The sequence below is a fragment of the Malaya genurostris genome, chromosome 2, assembly GCF_030247185.1.
Source record: "Malaya genurostris strain Urasoe2022 chromosome 2, Malgen_1.1, whole genome shotgun sequence".
NCBI lineage: Eukaryota > Metazoa > Arthropoda > Insecta > Diptera > Culicidae > Malaya > Malaya genurostris.
In genome coordinates this window covers 163776270-163796949 of record NC_080571.1, presented here as the reverse complement: position 1 = coordinate 163796949, position 20680 = coordinate 163776270, and the positions used below count along the sequence as shown (strand labels likewise).

Below are 20680 nucleotides of genomic sequence, written 5' to 3'. Positions count from 1 at the left end.
ATTTTGTCATTCTATGAATACGAGATTTCATTATACAACTATCTCGCTGCAGTTGACAATGCATGATCAAATCATATTACGACATGGAGTAATCTGTCCGTATTCACACGGAAAATGTTTAGATTCAAAGGATGGTTACACAACTTGGGATATTAGCCTCCATCAACGATGTGAAGATTCAGAGTTCGATTTGTAAACAAAACCATGAACTTGGATGGCAGCCAAACCCAACAAATTAAGCAAGCAGTATACACATCTATATCAGATACACATTTTTTTCAATAAGAACCAAAGGCACATCGAAAATCTGCGGTTATAATGGATACAGAACCGACCATTCAAGAATATTTATTTTGGAAGCGTCAGAATTTAAACACCATTTCAATGAAAGCTTGATAGTGCTAAGAACCACGACATATTCTCGTATTTCAACTCAAAGATAACCATGGTTGAGAACTATATCGACCAAAGACTGGACGAAGTTTTTAATGCAGTAATGACAGAGATGTGTAAAATAGATAAAGCACTACTTGAGACAAAGTTGACACTTGCACGTTTAAACCCAACGGAATTCGTTACAAGTATAATGAAGAGATCAGAATTTTCTGCTGCCGTAACTGGAGAAATTCTACACGTTTTGGAATGTAAGGCTGTATACGTAAAGCCATTTGCAACAGAGCGGTGTTATCAAGAATTACCTGTAAAATATGTCTATGAAACAATGTTTTTAACTCCTGTAACAAAAACATTGCAGCTGAGAGGAACTGAAATCGAATGCACTCCGCTTATGCCGGCTAAATTCCAATTTGGAGGCCGGTGGTACACAATAGATGAAAAAATGAAGGAAACTATTGCGCCTCAAACATTAACAACGGAGATAGTAACAAAATGGAAATACACACCCTTACCAAACTCAATGGAAAGCGGAGTCTATGATACCGACAGCCTTCAGAAAATGCGAAATAGAATATATAATCAAGGTGATCGCCGTATAGCATCAAACGTTCTTCACAAAATTCTGTCAGGGCAAATACCTAACAGACAAGGATTTCATTTCGACGCTTTAATATCAGAGGAGATAATTGACAACGTGATTAAACGATACTGGAGCAAAATAAAATCATGGTCAAACTGGGTAGGAAATTTTACTATCATTGGATTGTCTGCAATCGGACGAGCCATCAAACTTATCGTAGGCACGGTAATGCATGGAAGAATTTTGTATGACATTTATGGTCTTGGATGGCAATTACTAGCTGCCTTTTGGGACTCCCTGACATCATTCTTAACACATCGGAATACGATTACAAACCTACGCGCAGCCAAAACTACAGCACCAAACGACAGGGAATTATCAGATGATAGATCACCGTCACCAGTACTTTATAGAGGACAACTTCATCCTGATATTTCAACAGTGTAAACATTGCAATAGTTTTTATTGATTATTATGAGTGAAGTCATGAATTATGAATTGAAAATTATGTGCGAATTATTATTATAACATTACCAGCAATAGGAAGATCGTTGCTTGTTGTACGATCTTTTTGGGTCTTCGGGACTTGCTGCAGGCGCTTCGACTTCTATCTGGATTATAGTATTTCTTAGGACTGCTAATAGCTAACCTCGAAACCTCCAGACTATTCCGCAAGATGTTAAAATTAGAAACGAACTACAACCGTCCGCTGGCACACATGTTCACTAGTGCATTCCATACATCATTGCTTGGAAAATCGACCCAGGCGTGCGGGCGTGTGTAAGTAACATAAGGAATAAAATTCTTTTATCATTTTTAATTACGTCAATACTCAAGTCCTTAATTCAAGTTGTAGATGGAAACGCATCGTATTTAGTTCTACAGACATGTGATATGTTCAACCATCTCAGATAAAAGTGGGTGACGTTATTTTCACACGTTTTGTGCATATCACCCTGTAATTCCGGAACCGGAAGTCAGATCCAAATGAAATTCTGGAATTTTGTATGAGACCATATGATATTTATTTGAATCTTAGCTTGTAAAACTCGGTTAAGCCATCTCCGAGAAAAGTTAGAGACAATATATTCACAGTTTCGGTGCATTATTTTTACAGTTTTAAAGCATATCCTGTAACTCCGTATCCGAATCCGAAAGTCGGATAAAAAAATCAGTAACTTCATATGTGACCATAAGACTTTTCAACTAATTAATTCCATAATTCCGGAACCGAAAGTCAGATTGAAATGAATTTCAGGAATTTTGTATGAAACTTTAAAGCCTTTCATTTGAATTTAAGTTTTTGAAAATCGGTTTAGGTATCTCACACACACATACAAACACAGACAAGTAGTTTTGTGCAGCGATTGTATAGCCTTTCTATATGATAAAGGCAAAACCGCTTTCAATCCACCTAGTTGTGTGATACTGCCTTTTTCTTGCTATATAAAAAGTCTAATTCAAACATTTTTTAAATTTATCCTCGGCCATTAGTATTGTGAGCTTATCAAATACCTAATAGTACCTTTCAAGCGATTCTAAGTCCTTGAGACAATGATTGACATTGATTCGTCTATCTTCGAGAAAATTTGTTACATTGAAAAACACTGATATTTGTCAGTTACGTCATAAATAACATTGCGTCTCTCGAAACGGAAATGTTCACCTTTAAGCTTCCAAATTCGATTGACACTATTAACCTTCCAATAAGTCTATGTTTATCGAAATTTTTTGAGTAATCTTCAAAAAAAATTCAGTGGATGAAAAATGTGCAGTAATTGGTTTCTTCTATTATGTTCTAAGTTTAATTTTTAGTTGTTCTAAAGTTTACTTTTGACCATGTGTTCTTGGGTTTTTCTTTTGTAAAGAAAGTCCGCAACCGTTTCGTTTGGTTGTTCAATTAGAATTTGTTTATTCAAAAGTTTTTAAACTTAAGCTAACCTACTGCCTGTTCTATAATGTACATAAAGGTGGGAAAAGAAAGTTACAATTCTTTCGTTAAATAAATTGTTAGCGAGAGAGAGGAGAAAGAGAGAGAGAGTATCGGTTGGTGTATTAATTCAAAGGAGGCGATTGAACCTATAGTGCATTACGCGAGGGAAAGAACTGTCGCCTAGGCAGATAGTGCGGGAAGCTTGCTTACTCGCTGTGTGCAGCGTATGTTGCAACACGGCTGGCTAGCATGGGAACTTATACCGTTTTGCAATCGACTCTTGGGAAACGTAACCATCGTCAAGTGTTTTACGACCTGCTACAAATTTCGTATTTCGTTCGGGTTAATCAGGTCAATATTATCATGCTACATCACTCACCTTTTGGTTGAATGATGTAACGTAGTGTAATCATTCAAATGTCATCAAACTGGCTCCCTAACATTATTAATAGATAGTGTATGTTGTAGTGTGTTGTGTATCTACTGTATATAATCTACTGTATGTGTGGTTTACTTTAGGTTGTATGTGTGTCATAAAAGTATATATAATTTTTCTTCGATTTAACAATTCACAAGTCTGTTTTTGTTGTTTTTTTTTTTGTTCGTTGCTTTGTTATGTTGTTTTCGATTTCGCAATTTACATCTAAAAATTTTATTATGGTGTCCCAAAGTCCTAAAAAGTCGATTTATTAAAAAAAAAAATTTTTTTCGAGATGACACTAAATGTAACCCTCCCCTATGATGATTTTTCAAAATGTATGAAAATTCCACTAAGTGGACTAAGAAGGGTTTTTGCATTTCTCTATAGAAAGGTATTAGAATTGCTGGCAAAATCGACTTTCTAACGGAGCCTCGGAGACCCATAGTGTTATATACCATTCGACTCAGTTCGACAAGATCGGAAAATATCTATGTGTGTATGTATGTGTGTATATGCACTTTTCGAAGATATTTGAACGCGTTCAATTTTCTTAGAGATGGCTGAACCGATTATAACAAACTTATGCTCGTTTCAAAGCTTCTTTCGGGCCATTGATCAAGTTTAAAGATCAAATGGCTGTGACTTTTGGTTCCGAAGATATGATTGTATAAGTGACGTAACCGACAAAACGCGTTGTATTTCTACGCGCTCAATTTTCTCAAATATGGCTGAACCTATTTTAACAAACTCATGCTCGTTTGAAAGCCACTGTCACTGGGCCATTGATCAAGTTCAAAAATTAAATATCTGCCACTTTTGGTTCCGGAGATATGATTGTATAAGTGACGCAACCGACAAAATACGTTGATTTTTACCGCTCTCATATATACAGGGTGATTTTTTAAGAGCTTGAGAACTTTTTTAAACAATAAAACGCATAAAATTTGCAAAATCTCATCGGTTCTTTATTTTAAACGTTAGATTGGTACATGACATTTACTTTTTGAAGATAATTTCATTTAAATGTTGACCGCGGCTGCGTCTTAGGTGGTCCATTCGGAAAGTCCAATTTTGGGCAACTTTTTCGAGCATTTCGGCCGGAATAGCCCGAATTTCTTCGGAAATGTTGTCTTCCAAAGCTGGAATAGTTACTGGCCTATTTCTGTAGACTTTAGACTTGACGTAGCCCCACAAAAAATAGTCTAAAGGCGTCAAATCGCATGATCTTGGTGGCCAACTTACCGGTCCATTTCTTGAGATGAATTGTTCTCCGAAGTTTTCCCTCAAAATGGCCATAGAATCGCGAGCTGTGTGGCATGTAGCGCCATCTTGTTGAAACCACACGTCAACCAAGTTCAGTTCTTCCATTTTTGGCAACAAAAAGTTTGTTAGCATCGAACGATAGCGATCGCCATTCACTGTAACGTTGCGTCCAACAGCATCTTTGAAAAAATACGGTCCAATGATTCCACCAGCGTACAAACCACACCAAACAGTGCATTTTTCGGGATGCATGGGCAGTTCTTGAACGGCTTCTGGTTGCTCTTCACTCCAAATGCGGCAATTTTGCTTATTTACGTAGCCATTCAACCAGAAATGAGCCTCATCGCTGAACAAAATTTGTCGATAAAAAAGCGGATTTTCCGAATGGACCACCTAAGACGCAACCGCGGTCAACATTTAAATGAAATTATCTTCAAAAAGTAAATGTCATGTACCAATCTAACGTTTAAAATAAAGAACCGATGAGATTTTGCAAATTTTATGCGTTTTATTGTTTAAAAAAGTTCTCAAGCTCTTAAAAAATCACCCTGTATAAGGGAGCCAATATTTTGAGATCACCTCTAATTTCGTAAAGCGCTAGTACTGAAAAGTGTACATGCTCCCTTACGCATGTCAGATTTAGCTCAAATGTTGCATGAGGACATCTTTCGAGGTGCTTAAACTTAAACCAACCGATACTCTCTCTCTCTTTCTCCTCTCTCTCGCTAACAATTTATTTAACGAAAGAATTGTAACTTTCTCTTCCCACCTTTATGTACATTATAGAACAGGCAGTAGGTTAGCTTAAGTTTAAAAACTTTTGAATAAACAAATTCTAATTGAACAACCAAACGAAACGGTTGCGGACTTTCTTTACAAAAGAAAAACCCAAGAACACATGGCCAAAAGTAAACTTTAGAACAACTAAAAATTAAACTTAGAACATAATAGAAGAAACCAATTACTGCACATTTTTCATCGACTGAATTTTTTTTGAAGATTACTCAAAAAATTTCGATACACATAGACTTATTGGAAGGTTAATAGTGTCAATCGAATTTGGAAGCTTAAAGGTGAACATTTCCGTTTCGAGAGACGCAATGTTATTTATGACGTAACTGACAAATATCAGTGTTTTTCAATGTAACAAATTTTCTCGAAGATAGACGAATCAATGTCAATCATTGTCTCAAGGACTTAGAATCGCTTGAAAGGCACTATTAGGTATTTGATAAGCTCACAATACTAATGGCCGAGGATAAAACTTAAAAAATGTTTGAATTAGACTTTTTATATGGCAACAAAAAGGCAGTATCACACAACTAGGTGGATTGAAAGGGGTTTTGCCTTTATCATATAGAAAGGCTATACAATCGCTGCACAAACCTACTTGTCTGTGTTTGTATGTGTGTGTGAGATACCTAAACCGATTTTCAAAAACTTAAATTCAAATGAAAGGCTTTAAAGTCCCATACAAAATTCCTGAAATTCATTTCAATCTGACTTTCGGTTCCGAAATTAAGGAATTAATTAGTTGAAAAGTCTTATGGTCACATATGACGTTACTGATTTTTTTTATCCGACTTTCGGATTCGGATACGGAGTTACAGGATATGCTTTAAAACTGTAAAAATAATGCACCGAAACTGTGAATATATTGCCTCTAACTTTTCTCGGAGATGGCTTAACCGAGTTTTACAAGCTAAGATTCAAATAAATATCATATGGTCTCATACAAATTTCCAGAATTTCATTTGGATCTGACTTCCGGTTCCGGAATTACAGGGTGATATGCACAAAACGTGTGAAAATAACGTCACCCACTTTTATTTGAGATGGTCGAACATATCACATGTCTGTAGAACTAAATACGATGCGTTTCCATCTACAACTTGAATTAAGGACTTGAGTATTGACGTAATTAAAAATGATAAAAGAATTTGATTCCTTATGTTACTTACACACGCCCGCACGCTTGGGTCGATTTACCAAGCAATGATGTATGGAATGCACTAGTGAACATGTGTGCCAGCGGACGGTTGTAGTTCGTTTCTAATTTTAACATCTTGCGGAATAGTCTGGAGGTTTCGAGGTTAGCTATTAGCAGTCCTAAGAAATACTATAATCCAGATAGAAGTCGAAGCGCCTGCAGCAAGTCCCGAAGACCCAAAAAGAACGTACAACAAGCAACGATCTTCCTATTGCTGGTAATGTTATAATAATAATTCGCACATAATTTTCAATTCATAATTCATGACTTCACTCATAATAATCAATAAAAACTATTGCAATGTTTACACTGTTGAAATATCAGGATGAAGTTGTCCTCTATAAAGTGCTGGTGACGGTGATCTATCATCTGATAATTCCCTGTCGTTTGGTGCTGTAGTTTTGGCCGCGCGTAGGTTTGTAATCGTATTCCGATGTGTTAAGAATGATGTCAGGAAGTCCCAAACGGCAGCTAGTAATTGCCATCCAAGACCATAAATGTCATACAATATATATAAGGGCGGTAAATATATATATAAGGGCGGTAAAAATCAACGTATTTTGTCGGTTGCGTCACTTATACAATCATATCTCCGGATGTCACGCCCGGTGGTAAAAGTTTGAAAATTTTCGATCTTGAAAAAGTATAGGGGAAACATGAAATTTCCAAAATCTAAATTTTTTTTTATGCCAAAAGTCTCAAAATGAAACGTCGAGATTTAGTGTCATATTGAAATTTTTTTTTTGAAAAAATCAACTTTCTTGGACGATTTTAAAAAAAAAAATTTTTCGAGATATAAATCTCGACGTTTCATGCCTTTCTATGCCTTTTGGCATCAAAATTTTTTTTTCGATTTCGGAAATTTCAATCGCCTAATCGCCCCCCTATAGTGATTTTTCAAGATCTATGAAAATTCCACTAAGTGTATACCGATACCGAGTATGTGACATAAACACTGAATTTGTGAACCATTGTCAGATATTATTTCATAAAATGATAAAAAATTCATGAGACTGCTTTGAAGAAAGAGAAAGGCATTATTACACCAACTAGGTGGATTAAGAAGGGTTTTTAGGTATTGTGTTTGCTTCTTTGGTTTGAATGGGTATTATTGCAATGTATTTGGTTAGTTCACATTGTATGGTTATTGCATAGCGGTTGTTATTGTTGGATTTGGGTATTGGATCTATTGTGTCTATTGATATTTCGAATAGTTTTGACGGAGTGTTTATTATTACTTGTTGTTCTTTAGTGTGTTTAAAAATTTAATTTCTTTTACACGACTCACAGACCTTTATGAATCGTGAAATAGTTCCTTTCATATCTTTAAAATTGTAATACTCTCTTGTTCTGAGTTACAAACGATGCTGACCTACATGTCCTCCCATAGGGGTTTCGTGATAATTTTTTAAAAGATTCCGTATCTTACCAGGTTCACTGATGAACTTGGGTGGATGATACATTATTATTTGTATGTTTTTATTCGTTTGTTGTAATAATGTTTGGAATATATTCTTGGGTACCCTTTTAAATATTGCTTCTTCTGTCGATATTGCGACTTTATTTATTTTCATTTTTGTCATTTCTTGTTCTAATGTTGAAAGTATGAGTTCTAGAGCTCTCATTTCATTTATATGTGGTACTATCTGCTTTATTAATTTTTTCATTTGAGCGTCTTTGTATATGCTAATTATTAGATAAGTATTTTCTACAGTTATTCCAAATATATTATATATCATATAATATATTTGGAATATTTTAATGTTTTAACGAATTCGATACCAATCTAAAAAGACATCACAGTAACACCATTTCGTGAAGGAAAAGGCTATTAGTTCAGTCATGTTTAATAGTTTGCGTTTAGCGTGCACCCAGAAGTAAAATGTCAGAACTAATTGAGCTTGATGCCCACATAGAGGTGTGAACATTTTCCTATTTAAATGTGTTTTTTACTAACGAAAGTAAATATCGCCTATAAATAATGTAGAATAACGCTCTTTTAGACCTATCGCCTTCACTTTCATGAGTTATGAAGTAGCATTTAACATTGCTCATGAGTGTTATGAATAGTGCTGAAAACATTGAATTTAAATTAACTGATGACATCGAATTTAAATTAACTGCACATTATCTTTTCTCTCAGGTTATAATGTAGAAGAAAATTGTCATTTTTATAAATTTTCTATGAATTAAAAGTGCATAGCGATCTGCGCCTTGCTTTGAACTGTTTCGCGAATAGTTTAAACTTTTAGTCAAAATTTGGAATTTCAATATTTATTTTCTAAAAAGTAATTGAATTTCAATTTGTTTAGCACTGAAAAAATGTTAATAAATGTGTGATAAGTGTAATACAGTAAGTGCAAGAACAAGTTATACTTATTTTATTTACTTCAATTGATAGCTCTCGTTGAAACGAGTTACGGTTTATTCATATACTAAACTGTTTTGTTTTGAATCATTTATTTATATATTTATTGAACAACCTGGTATTGTATATTTCTATTAAGATTAATTTGTTCAGATCTGCGTGCAAATTGTACACATATTTATATAAATGCTGATTTCTATAAAAACAAAATGTTCTTATCCGAGTAAGTATCAAATTGCAATTCTAAACCGTATTTAAAGCTTATTTTTTCGTGCTGTGTATATCGAGAAATATTCCATATATTTGGTGTAGTTTGGGTCAGTGTGTTGATTGGAAAAACTGTCATATGTGCATTGAAAAATGTGTAGTGTATTAGTAACCTTTTTTGTCACCGCACTTTACTGTGATGTCCGTCGTGAATCGCAAGAGTGATCCATATTGATATATAGTATATTTGGTACCAGGTTCACTGATGAACTTGGGTGGATGATACATTATTATTTGTATGTTTTTATTCGTTTGTTGTAATAATGTTTTGAATATATTCTTGGGTACCCTTTTAAATATTGCTTCTTCTGTCGATATTGCGACTTTATTTATTTTCATTTTTGTCATTTCTTGTTCTAATGTTGAAAGTATGAGTTCTAGAGCTCTTATTTCATTTATATGTGGTACTATTTGCTTTATTAATTTTTTCATTTGAGCGTCTTTGTATATGCTAATTATTAGATAAGTATTTTCTACAGTTATTCCAAATATATTATATATCATATAATATATTTGGAATATTTTAATGTTTTAACGAATTCGATACCAATCTAAAAAGACATCACAGTAACACCATTTCGTGAAGGAAAAGGCTATTAGTTCAGTCATGTTTAATAGTTTGCGTTTAGCGTGCACCCAGAAGTAAAATGTCAGAACTAATTGAGCTTGATGCCCACATAGAGGTGTGAACATTTTCCTATTTAAATGTGTTTTTTACTGACGAAAGTAAATATCGCCTATAAATAATGTAGAATTACGCTCTTTTAGACCTATCGCCTTCACTTTCATGAGTTATGAAGTAGCATTTAACATTGCTCATGAGTGTTATGAATAGTACTGAAAACATTGAATTTAAATTAACTGATGACATCGAATTTAAATTAACTGCACATTATCTTTTCTCTCAGGTTATAATGTAGAAGAAAATTGTCATTTTTATAAATTTTCTATGAATTAAAAGTGCATAGCGATCTGCGCCTTGCTTTGAACTGTTTCGCGAATAGTTTAAACTTTTAGTCAAAATTTGGAATTTCAATATTTATTTTCTAAAAGGTAATTGAATTTCAATTTGTTTAGCACTGAAAAAATGTTAATAAATGTGTGATTATTCTTAACTTAGGTTAGGTTCTCGTTTCAGTCGGGTTTTCGGTCGAATAGATAACGAGGTGATCAGTCTCTTTATCTTTTGTCGTTGGTAAATTGTCTGACACAGTTGTCGGTTTATTGTTGAAATTGCTGTTGTTAATATTGTTTTTCCTTTCTCATATAGAAAGGTTATGCAATCACTTGAAAAACCGACCAGTGTCATATACCCGGAGGGCCAAGTGTCATATACCATTCGACTCAGTTCGTCGAGCTGAGCAATATCTGTGTGTGTGTGTGTATGTATGTATGTGTGTGTGTGTATGTGTCAAATAATCTCACTAGGTTTTCTCGGAGATGGCTGAACCGATTTTGACAAACTAGGAATCAAATAAAAGGTCTCGTGGTCCCATACGGAATTCCTGAATTTCATCCGGATCCGACTTCCGGTTCCGGAGTTATAGGGTAAAGTGTGTTCAATATTGTACACCGTCACTTAAACCGGCGAAACAAAAAACGTAAAAAAATTTCTAAACTGGACTCAAAACTACACAAATCAATAGTCATTATCAGTAGGCAACTAAACAAACCGATTCCGGCTATCCTGGTTCCCGGTGTCCGGTTCCGGAAGTACCGGAAATAATGGTCATATACACCAAAATGGATCTCACTCACTTTTCTCAGCGATGGTTTGACCGATTTCCACAAAATTAGATTCAATGAAAGGTCTTTCGGTCTCATACGGAATTCCGGAATTTCATCCGGATCCGACTTCCGGTTCCGGAGTTATAGGGTAAAGTGTGTTCAATATTGTACACCGTCACTTAAACCGGCGAAACAAAACACGTAAAAAAATTTCTAAACTGGTACACAAATCAATAGTCATTATCAGTAGGCAACTAAACAAACCGATTTCGGCTATCCTGGTTCCCGGTGTCCGGTTCCGGAAATAGCGGAAATAATGGTCATATACACCAAAATGGATCTCACTCACTTTTCTCAGCGATGGTTTGACCGATTTCCACAAACTTAGATTCAAATGAAAGGTCTTCTGGTCACATACGAAATTCCTGAATTTCATCCGGATCCGACTTCCGGTTCCGGAGTTATAGGGTAAAGTGTGTTCGATATTGTACACCGTCACTTAAACCGGCGAAACAAAAAACGTAAAAAAATTTCTAAACTGGTCTCAAAACTCCACAAATCGATAGTCATTATCAGTAGGCAACTAAACAAACCGATTTCGGCTATGCTGGTTCCCGGTGTCCGGTTGCGGAAGTACCGGAAATAATGGTCATATACACCAAAATGGATCTCACTCACTTTTCTCAGCGATGGTTTGACCGATTTCCACAAACTTAGATTCAAATGAAAGGTCTCCTGATCCTATACCGAATTCCTGAATTTAATCCGGATCCGACTTCTGGTTCCGGAGTTATAGGGTAAAGTGTGTTCGATATTCTACACCGTCACTTAAACCGGCGAAACAAAAAACGTAAAAAAATTTTTAAACTGGTCTCAAAACTACACAAATCGATAGTCATTATCAGTAGGCAACTAAACAAACTGTTTCCGGCTATCCTGGTTTCCGGTATCCGGTTCCGGATTCCGGAAAGTGCATATAATAGTGATCTTATTTCGTTTTCTTAAGGATGGCTTACGCAATCAAAGCACTCTTTTATTCTGTATGTTATGCATAAACAATCTCTTGGTTTCTTTCAAAACTCGAAGAGAATTTTTTCGAATAGAATACCACAATATTATATGTACATGACAAAGGCATCATTACACCACTAGGTGAATTAAAACAGGTTTTTATTATTATTATTATTATTATTATTATTATTATTATTATTATTATTATTATTATTATTATTATTATTATTATTATTATTATTATTATTATTATTATTATTATTATTATTATTATTATTATTATTATTATTATTATTATTATTATTATTATTATTAGTATTATTATTATCATCATTTAATTTGGTCGTGGCTCTTGTGTTGACTCTAAATATGTTGATAGCTTTTAATTCATCGGAGGTTGTAATAATTCTGGATAAGGCATCTGCCGTAGCGTTGCAATAATATATTCTATGTCGAAATCAAATTCCTCTAAATCTAATCTCATTCTGGTGAGCTTATAAGTAGAATTTTTCATGTTAAATAGATATACTAGAGGTCGGTGGTCTGTCTTGACCGTAAATTTTCTTCCGTATAAGTAAGACTTAAGATAATTTATTCCCCAGTGTATTCCTGTTAGTGCCTTTAATATTGTTGATTTGTTCTTTTCGCCCGGGGTGAAGCTTTTGCTCGCAAAAGCTATAGGTAAGTCGTTTGCGTTTCTGATTTGAGAAAGTACAGCTCGGCAACCTACGTCTGAAGCATCGGTTGTGAGGATGAAGGGTAGTGTAAAGTCTAGATATTGAAGTAGTTTAGATGACATTAAATATAGTTTTAATGTGTGAAAAGCGTTTCAGCATTCATTAGTCCAAACGAATTGTTTGTTTTTATTAAGGAGTTGATTGAGAGGGTGTACTATCGTTGCGAAATTCGGTGTGAATTTACGGTAATAATTGCAGAAAGCTACAAATCGTCTAGTGTCGTCGCTGTTTTTAGGTATCGGATAGTTGCTGATGAAGTCATATTTTGTACGGTCAGGTAGTATTCCTTTATCTGTAATTTTATGTCCTAGACATGTCACTTCAGTATTAAAAAATTTACATTTGTTTGGGTTTTATTTTAGGTGGTATTTTCTAATTCTTCTCGAAACTTTTGTTAAAGTTTGAAAATGGTGGTGGCCAACGTTTCGAAGGTTATACCTTCATCTTCAGGGCAACTGTAATTTTATGTATTATTTAGTCACAAAAATTTTTTTTTCCACAAAATACAATAATTTTACAAAATGTACTCACAACGACTGCAAATATTTTTCGTCAAGTATGGTATAACATTTATAATAGTTGATTGAAAAACGGCTACTCTACACTAAAACACAAAAACGAGACATACGAATTCAATTTGTTTAGAAATTTTGATTCGAATTATTTGTTTTGCCAAGAACTTACACAAGCACTTCCCACGCACATCGACTTCGATTGAGCACTGAAATATTGCAAGCAACGAATATGGAAGACAGTAGAGCAAAAATTAGAGTGAAACAGATGAAAATGATAGACAGCGAAATCGGAGGCGAGATTGACAGTCGCAAAAACTAAACACGGCTACCGGTTTCATTGGGAGAGTTTTTCGGTTGTCGACGTGCAAATCACTCTTCATTAGACGTCGTCAAGTTCGGACGTGTTTTTCTTTCGCTCCCAGTGCCGCGCGCGAAATATTATTTATTGTTTATTTTAACTGTTTTTAGTTGTGTAATCAACATGAGTTGTGAAATTTGTGCACTGGATACCTCCGTCGACACAATCATGTGGACATGCGTTGGCTGCCCTCGAAAATTTCACGCGGCCTGCATCGGTGTTACCATTCAGCGCGGTTCTCTCAGGAAAAGAGACAAAAAAGCAGATATTAATTCTTATGTGCTGCCATGTTGCGAGGTATGTCAAGAATTACTACAAGTAAAGATGCATTATAGCAGCCTTGTTGAGCAACAAAAACTGCTGGAGAAGCAACTTCAGGCCAACACGGAAGTGCTGCATAAGTTTGCTTTTCAACAGGAGAAGCCAACTGTAATACATGAGGCGATTGACGGACTAGAAGTCTTACTCACTACCATGAAAAATGAGCTGATCGCACTAAATAAAAATAGCAGTTTGCCGGGAAGTGTGACAAGTATTAAAAATCACATGACTGCACTGCTAGATACAGCTTTAAAATCGACAAAGGAAAGTGTGTTCTCGACACTGCAAACCGTGACGTCAGAATTTTCTTCAAATTTGCGAGACCTGAGTAACGAAATAAGTCAACTCAGCCAGCTATCTCTTGACACAGCAACCTGTTTACCTAACAATCCAAATTCTATGGTCGAGTTGGACATTCTAGAGGAGTTGAAGTCTTTATCAACAAATATTGCTGGAATCCAAATTGCTGTATCATCATCATCGACACCTGACTCATGCCCCAGTTTGGATGACGAATTGAACTGTATAAAACCCGACTATTCTGGGTGGCGTTTATTAGGCACCAAAAAGGTATGGAAAGCTGATTGGAGTGAGTACGACGCACGTCAATCTAGGTTCCGACGTCAGCAAAATGAGGCTGACAAGTCAAGAAGGCGCAAAAAGCGAAATTCAAGAAAAAATTACAATAACAGATCCAATACTCTTTCAACGCATCATTCATCTACAAAACGACATTGTAATAACATTATTAGTCACGACATGAATAATAATTGCACTAACTATAACAACAACAACTACAACAACAGCCGAAATAATCTTCCACCTGATAGAATACTTCTTGCTGCAGCTAAGGATCGATTTTCGGGACCACCAACAAATTACAGAACTACAATTAATTTTCAAAGAGGACCGACGAATAATCCTTATCGAGAGCACAACCTGCAACTAACGATGCCGAATCAAATGTCTGCTGAATGTTCGTCAACTGATACGTGCGTGGCCTGTCGTGCTCAACATTCGTGTTTTCGGCAATTTTGACGCATTACCCAGAAGAAGAGAATAATGACAATATTATCATAAGTCAACAATCGTGTTCAATAAGATCTCCTCATCTATCGTCGTCGACAGAAATCGTAGCATATTGTCAAAATTTTAACCGTATGAAGAGCGCACTAAAGATTAATGAAATCCATAAAAATATTTTAGGGTGTTCGTATGGAATTATTCTAGCAACCGAAACTAGTTGGGATGATAGCGTTAACAGCACGGAAGTCTTCGGAAACATTTACAACGTTTTTAGAAACGATCGTGAGCTCCATACATCTGATAAAAAATCGGGTGGAGGTGTTCTTATTGCTGTTTTAGCAGAATTCGACGCCGAAATGATAACCACTACGAAATTTAAAGAATTTGAACATGTATGGGTAAGAATTCATTTAGCAGGTGAAACACATATTTTCGTTTCAGTATATTTTCCTCCTAACAATGCCCAAAAAGCTACATATGAAAAGTTTCTGCATGTTGCTGATGAAATCATGACTAAGCTTCCATCGGAAGCTAAAGTTCATATATATGGAGACTTTAATCAGCGCAATATCGACTTTATTCCAGACGCTGAAAATGAGAGCATTTTACTACCTCTCGTTGGGGAGAATGAAACACTTCATTACTTAGTCGACAAAATATCCGGTTTTGGTCTTAATCAAATTAATCATGTAAAAGATCAGCAAAACAGTTATTTAGATTTTTTATTTACTAATATTCACGATGATTTTTGTGTAATAGAATCACCAACTCCATTGTGGAAAAATGAAGCTTTTCATACAGCAATCGAATTCTCAATATTTATACATCAGATTAATAGACCCGACGACTATGAGTATGAGGAGATTTTCGATTACCACTCAGCAAATTATAATAGTATTAGTCGTAAGCTACGAGAAATAGATTGGCAAGAACTCCTTAGAAACGAAAGAAATGTCGAAATTTCAGTCGATATTTTCTACGCACGGCTGTACGACATAATAAATGAACATGTCCCATTAAAGAAAATTAGGCGACAAAATAAGTATCCTGTTTGGTATAACGAGCATATTAGAAACCTAAGAAAACGAAAACAAAAAGCTCATAAAAAGTACAAAAGAGAAAATAGTAGTGACAATTTATCGAATTACATACACATCTGTGACCAACTAAGTTCAGCAATTGATACTGCATTCAAAGAGTACAACTCAAGAACTGAACAGGAAATAAAGTCTTGCCCAAAAAAATTCTTTAGTTATGTTAGAAACAAATTGAAATCAGAAAACTTTCCGTCAAGAATGTATCTACAGGAAAACATTGGTAATAACTCACAAGAAATTTGTAATCTTTTCGCTAAATTTTTTCAACAAATCTACACGAAGTTTTCTGAAGATGACCGCGATCGTGAATATTTTAATTTCTTTCCAGAGTTTACTGAAGATATTAATGTAAATCAAATCGAAGTGCTAGACATAATAGATGCCCTAAACAAATTAGATGTCTCTAAAAGTGCCGGACCTGATGGGATTCCACCCATATTTATGAAAAAATTAGCATTAGATCTTGCAACCCCTTTGTGCTGGCTTTTTAATAATTCGCTTCAGCCTGGAGTTTTTCCAGAAACGTGGAAAAACTCTTTCCTTATACCAATTTTCAAAAATGGGAAAAAAGCAGACATATGCAACTATCGCGGGATTGCTATTCTTTCTTGCATTCCGAAGCTCTTTGAAGCGATCGTTAATGACAAACTCTTTAGTCAAATAAAAAATAGAATTACTCACATGCAACATGGATTTTTCAAAGGACGTTCCACTACTACTAATTTGCTTGAATTCGTCCACTATACCCTGACCGCTATGGACAAGGGAAATTACATTGAAGCTCTTTATACAGATTTCAGCAAAGCATTCGATCGTGTTGACATTCCCATGCTTATGTTCAAATTACAGAAATTGGGAATCTTACCAGGTCTTCTTAATTGGTTGGAATCTTATCTAACAAATCGTCAACAAATTGTAAAATTCAAGGGTAAAAAGTCGAGCCCCATTCACGTCAGTTCCGGGGACCCCCAGGGATCTCATTTAGGTCCTCTTTTATTTATCTTGTTTGTTAACGACATTTCCTTTCTTTAAAAAAAAATAAAAATTCTAATATGCGCAGACGATATAAAACTATTTTTAGAAATAGAGAAAAGTGAGGATGCCAAGGTTTATCAAGAAGAAATTCTTTCTTTTCATACATGGTGTAACAAAAGTCTTCTTCAACTAAATGTGAAAAAATGCAGTAGAATAACATTCAGTAAAAAACGAAATACACCTGACTTGATACTTACTCTTTGAAGTCAAACAGTTCAAAAATGCGAAAGAATTAGGGACTTAGGAATAATACTAGATTCTAAAATGACTTTTGTAGACCATTATAATACAATCATAAACAGAGCCAATAACATGCTAGGATTCATAAAACGATTTTGTTACTGTTTTCACGATCCGTATACAATTAAAACATTATACATTGCCTATGTTCGGTCAGTACTAGAATACTGTAGCTTAGTTTGGTCACCTTACTTAATCACATGGGAAGATCGAATAGAATCAGTTCAAAAACAATTTTTGTTATTTGCACTTCGTAAATTAGGTTGGACAAGACTTCCTCTTCCGTCATATAAAGCCCGCTGTATGCTAATAAGTATTCAAACATTAAAAGAACGCAGAGAATTTTCAATGGTCTCATTTGTAAATGACATTGTCTCGAATCGCATAGATTCCAGTCAACTCCTGTCCAAACTAAATTTTTACATACCATCTCGGCGTTTAAGAAATCGAAATATTTTTATTACAAACCACCAGCGAACAAACTATGCGAAAAATGGGCCAATAAATCAATTGATGGCTGTATACAACAAGCATTCAGAAGCAGTCGATTTCACTATGTCAAAAAACAAACTAAAGCAATATTTCAGTTCTATTCGGTAAGCCAATTATTATTATTTAACTCATAATAAATTATACATCTATTTAGAATCTATTTAGAATAGTTTACAAATTTAAGACGATTATTGTAATTATCCTTATGGTCTACTTTTGATTGACGACAAATAAAAATAAAAATAAAATAAAATAAAATAAATGATGCCTATTGTTGAGAAAAAGAAAACAGTGCGTGAATACTTACTCCGCAACAACTATCCTAGCTCGCTAGTTAATAGATTAATCAATAGATTTGTAAACAAACCCAACGTGGACAACCGAACGGACGGTGATCAGACGGTATTTAGATCTCTTCATCACGTTGATTCCCTCACCCCGGCGCTTGCAAAAATTATAAAACGAAACCAGAGAAATGTGCATTTAGGTTTCAAATGTTTGAAAACTAACGCATCTCTTTTCTCCAAATTGAAGGATCCGACACCGAAACTTATCAGACGCAATGTGATCTATCGCATTCCCTGCATTGATTGCGATAGTTCCTACATTGGTCTGACTACACAGCAACTGAAACAACGGTTGTCTGGACATCGTTCATTAATACAACGATATAAAAAATTCAAATTGTCGGATTCCGAAAAGACAGAGAGCAAAATAGATGAGTTCAAAATAACCGCATTGATGGTTCATATGATCGACTATGAACACAGTTTTGATCTGAACAAAACCAGAATTCTCGATCAAGAAAACAGAACTAATGCGTTACAAATATTAGAAATGTGCCACATTTTTACTGACAGTTCAACCATTAACTTCAGAACCGACACGCATAATTTGAATGATGTATACTCCGGTCTGTTGCTCTCTCTCACACATTAACTGTCAATCTCGCCTCCGATTTCGCTGTCTATCATTTTCATCTGTTTCACTCTAATTTTTGCTCTACTGACTTCCATATTCGCTGCTTGCAATATTTCAGTGCTCAATCGAAGTCGATGTGCGTGGGAAGTGCTTGTGTAAGTTCTTGGCAAAACAAATAATTCGAATCAAAATTTCTAAACAAATTGAATTCGTATGTCTCGTTTTTGTGTTTTAGTGTAGAGTAGCCGTTTTTCAATCAACTATTATAAATGTTACACCATATTTGACGAAAAATATTTGTAGTCGTTGTGAGTACATTTTGTAAAATTATTGTATTTTGTGTAAAAAAAATTTTTGTGACTAAATAATACATAAAATTACAGTTGCCCTGAAGATGAAGGTATAACCTTCGAAACGTTGGCCTTTAACGAAAAATAAATGTTTTGACGAGAAACCAATTGACCAAAAAGCCATCTCTTTATTTAAAACAACATTAACTGGGTAACTTTATCTTCTATAGGTATAGATACATTTATATTATTTATAGAGAAATTTAATAACCAGTATTCATAATCGATCTGGCATTTGTGCGAGATGAAAAAGTCTCTGCCTCTGCGTCTGTTTGAATAGAAAAATCTGATATAACTAAATGAAAGTGATGTCTACTAACTACTAGACATCACTTGCATTTATTTCCGAACATTAGTTCTGTTTCGGTTATTGCGGTAGTTTCTATTTCTCCGTCTGTTATTCCAGTTAGTTTTGTTCTTACATTTCTATTCACTATTTGGTTAGGTATTATTCTATTTTCCTTGAAAATTTAAATATCTGCTAAGGAATCTATCAGTAATGTACAAATTGAGTTAATCATTTGCACTCCGACCTTAATGAAGTTGGAAGCGCTTGGATTTAAAGTCAAAACATTTGCCCAAAAAATAATTCCGCATAGGTTGTTTCCGTTGTTGTGGTTGTTGCCTCTCGCTCGGTGCAGTGACCGGCATAGCTGTTTGCATTTGCATTGGCTGTATATACGGTAATGGCTCGGAGCCTGATACGAAGACATTCTGCCGATTGTGCTGAAATCGATTTGACTCATATCGAGTTTGTTGAGGTTGGTAATGTCCACGGCCTCGATTATTATTGTTATAGTATAAGTAATTTGAGCTATTTGGGCGCTCAGATCTGCTAGCATAGAATTGGTTATTATTGTTGTAAGTACGGTGTGGTCCGTTATAGCGTTGATTTGTGCTATAATTACTGTGGGTTATGAAATTTCTCCTTTAGAGAAACGGTTGTGGTTTTAGAAATTGTTGCGATTTTGCATAGTTCGCGTGGTTAAGATTTGCGCAGTGGTTGTGTTTTCGGTCAAATTTCCTTGTACTTTTTGGATAGCTTCCTTCATTGTGTGGAAGTCTCCTGCTTTTAGTATTGTTTTTGTTTCAGGTTGGTTTATTCCTGATAAAAGGGTATTTAGGCCCGCTTTGGTGACCATTGTTTTTGCTACCTCAGGGGGTATTTTTTGTTTAGATATGCTCGAGTGAAGTAGTTAGGTTTTCTACTTTTTCGCAGAATTTTGTTATTGGGCCACTCTGTCTGGTGGCCTTAAGTTTTGCGATTATGTTTTCAGATGTTAAAACGTCCATATACCTCGATCTAACGTTTTCCACTAGTTAATTTATATTATCAGGTAGGCACAATCTTGCTTTACCTGTTAGTCGTGTTTTTATAAATTTTGATGCCATTGGTAAGTGTTCTGCTGTAGTATTATCTTCTAATAGATTTACTGAGTCTGTGAAGGTGTCCAATCCTACAGGCGTGCCGTCGTACATTGGTACTAACGCCGTTGCCTGGCAGATTTAAAAACCTGCTGGTGTTGCGTTTGTCATTTTGAAGTCGGTATTTTTCTTCTCGTCAGCTAATTGTTCTTGTAGTTTCGTGGTTACTGTAGTATTTCTTGCTGCTTTATCAAAAAATATAAATT

At 35.0% G+C, this 20680-nt stretch overlaps 1 protein-coding gene across 1 annotated transcript in view; it reads right to left on the bottom strand.

Moving 5' to 3' along the window:
* The window catches only part of LOC131431954 (uncharacterized), a 515365-nt gene that overhangs the window by 182857 nt on the left and 311828 nt on the right, over positions 1–20680 (bottom strand). The gene's annotated exons all lie outside the window — the stretch shown is intronic.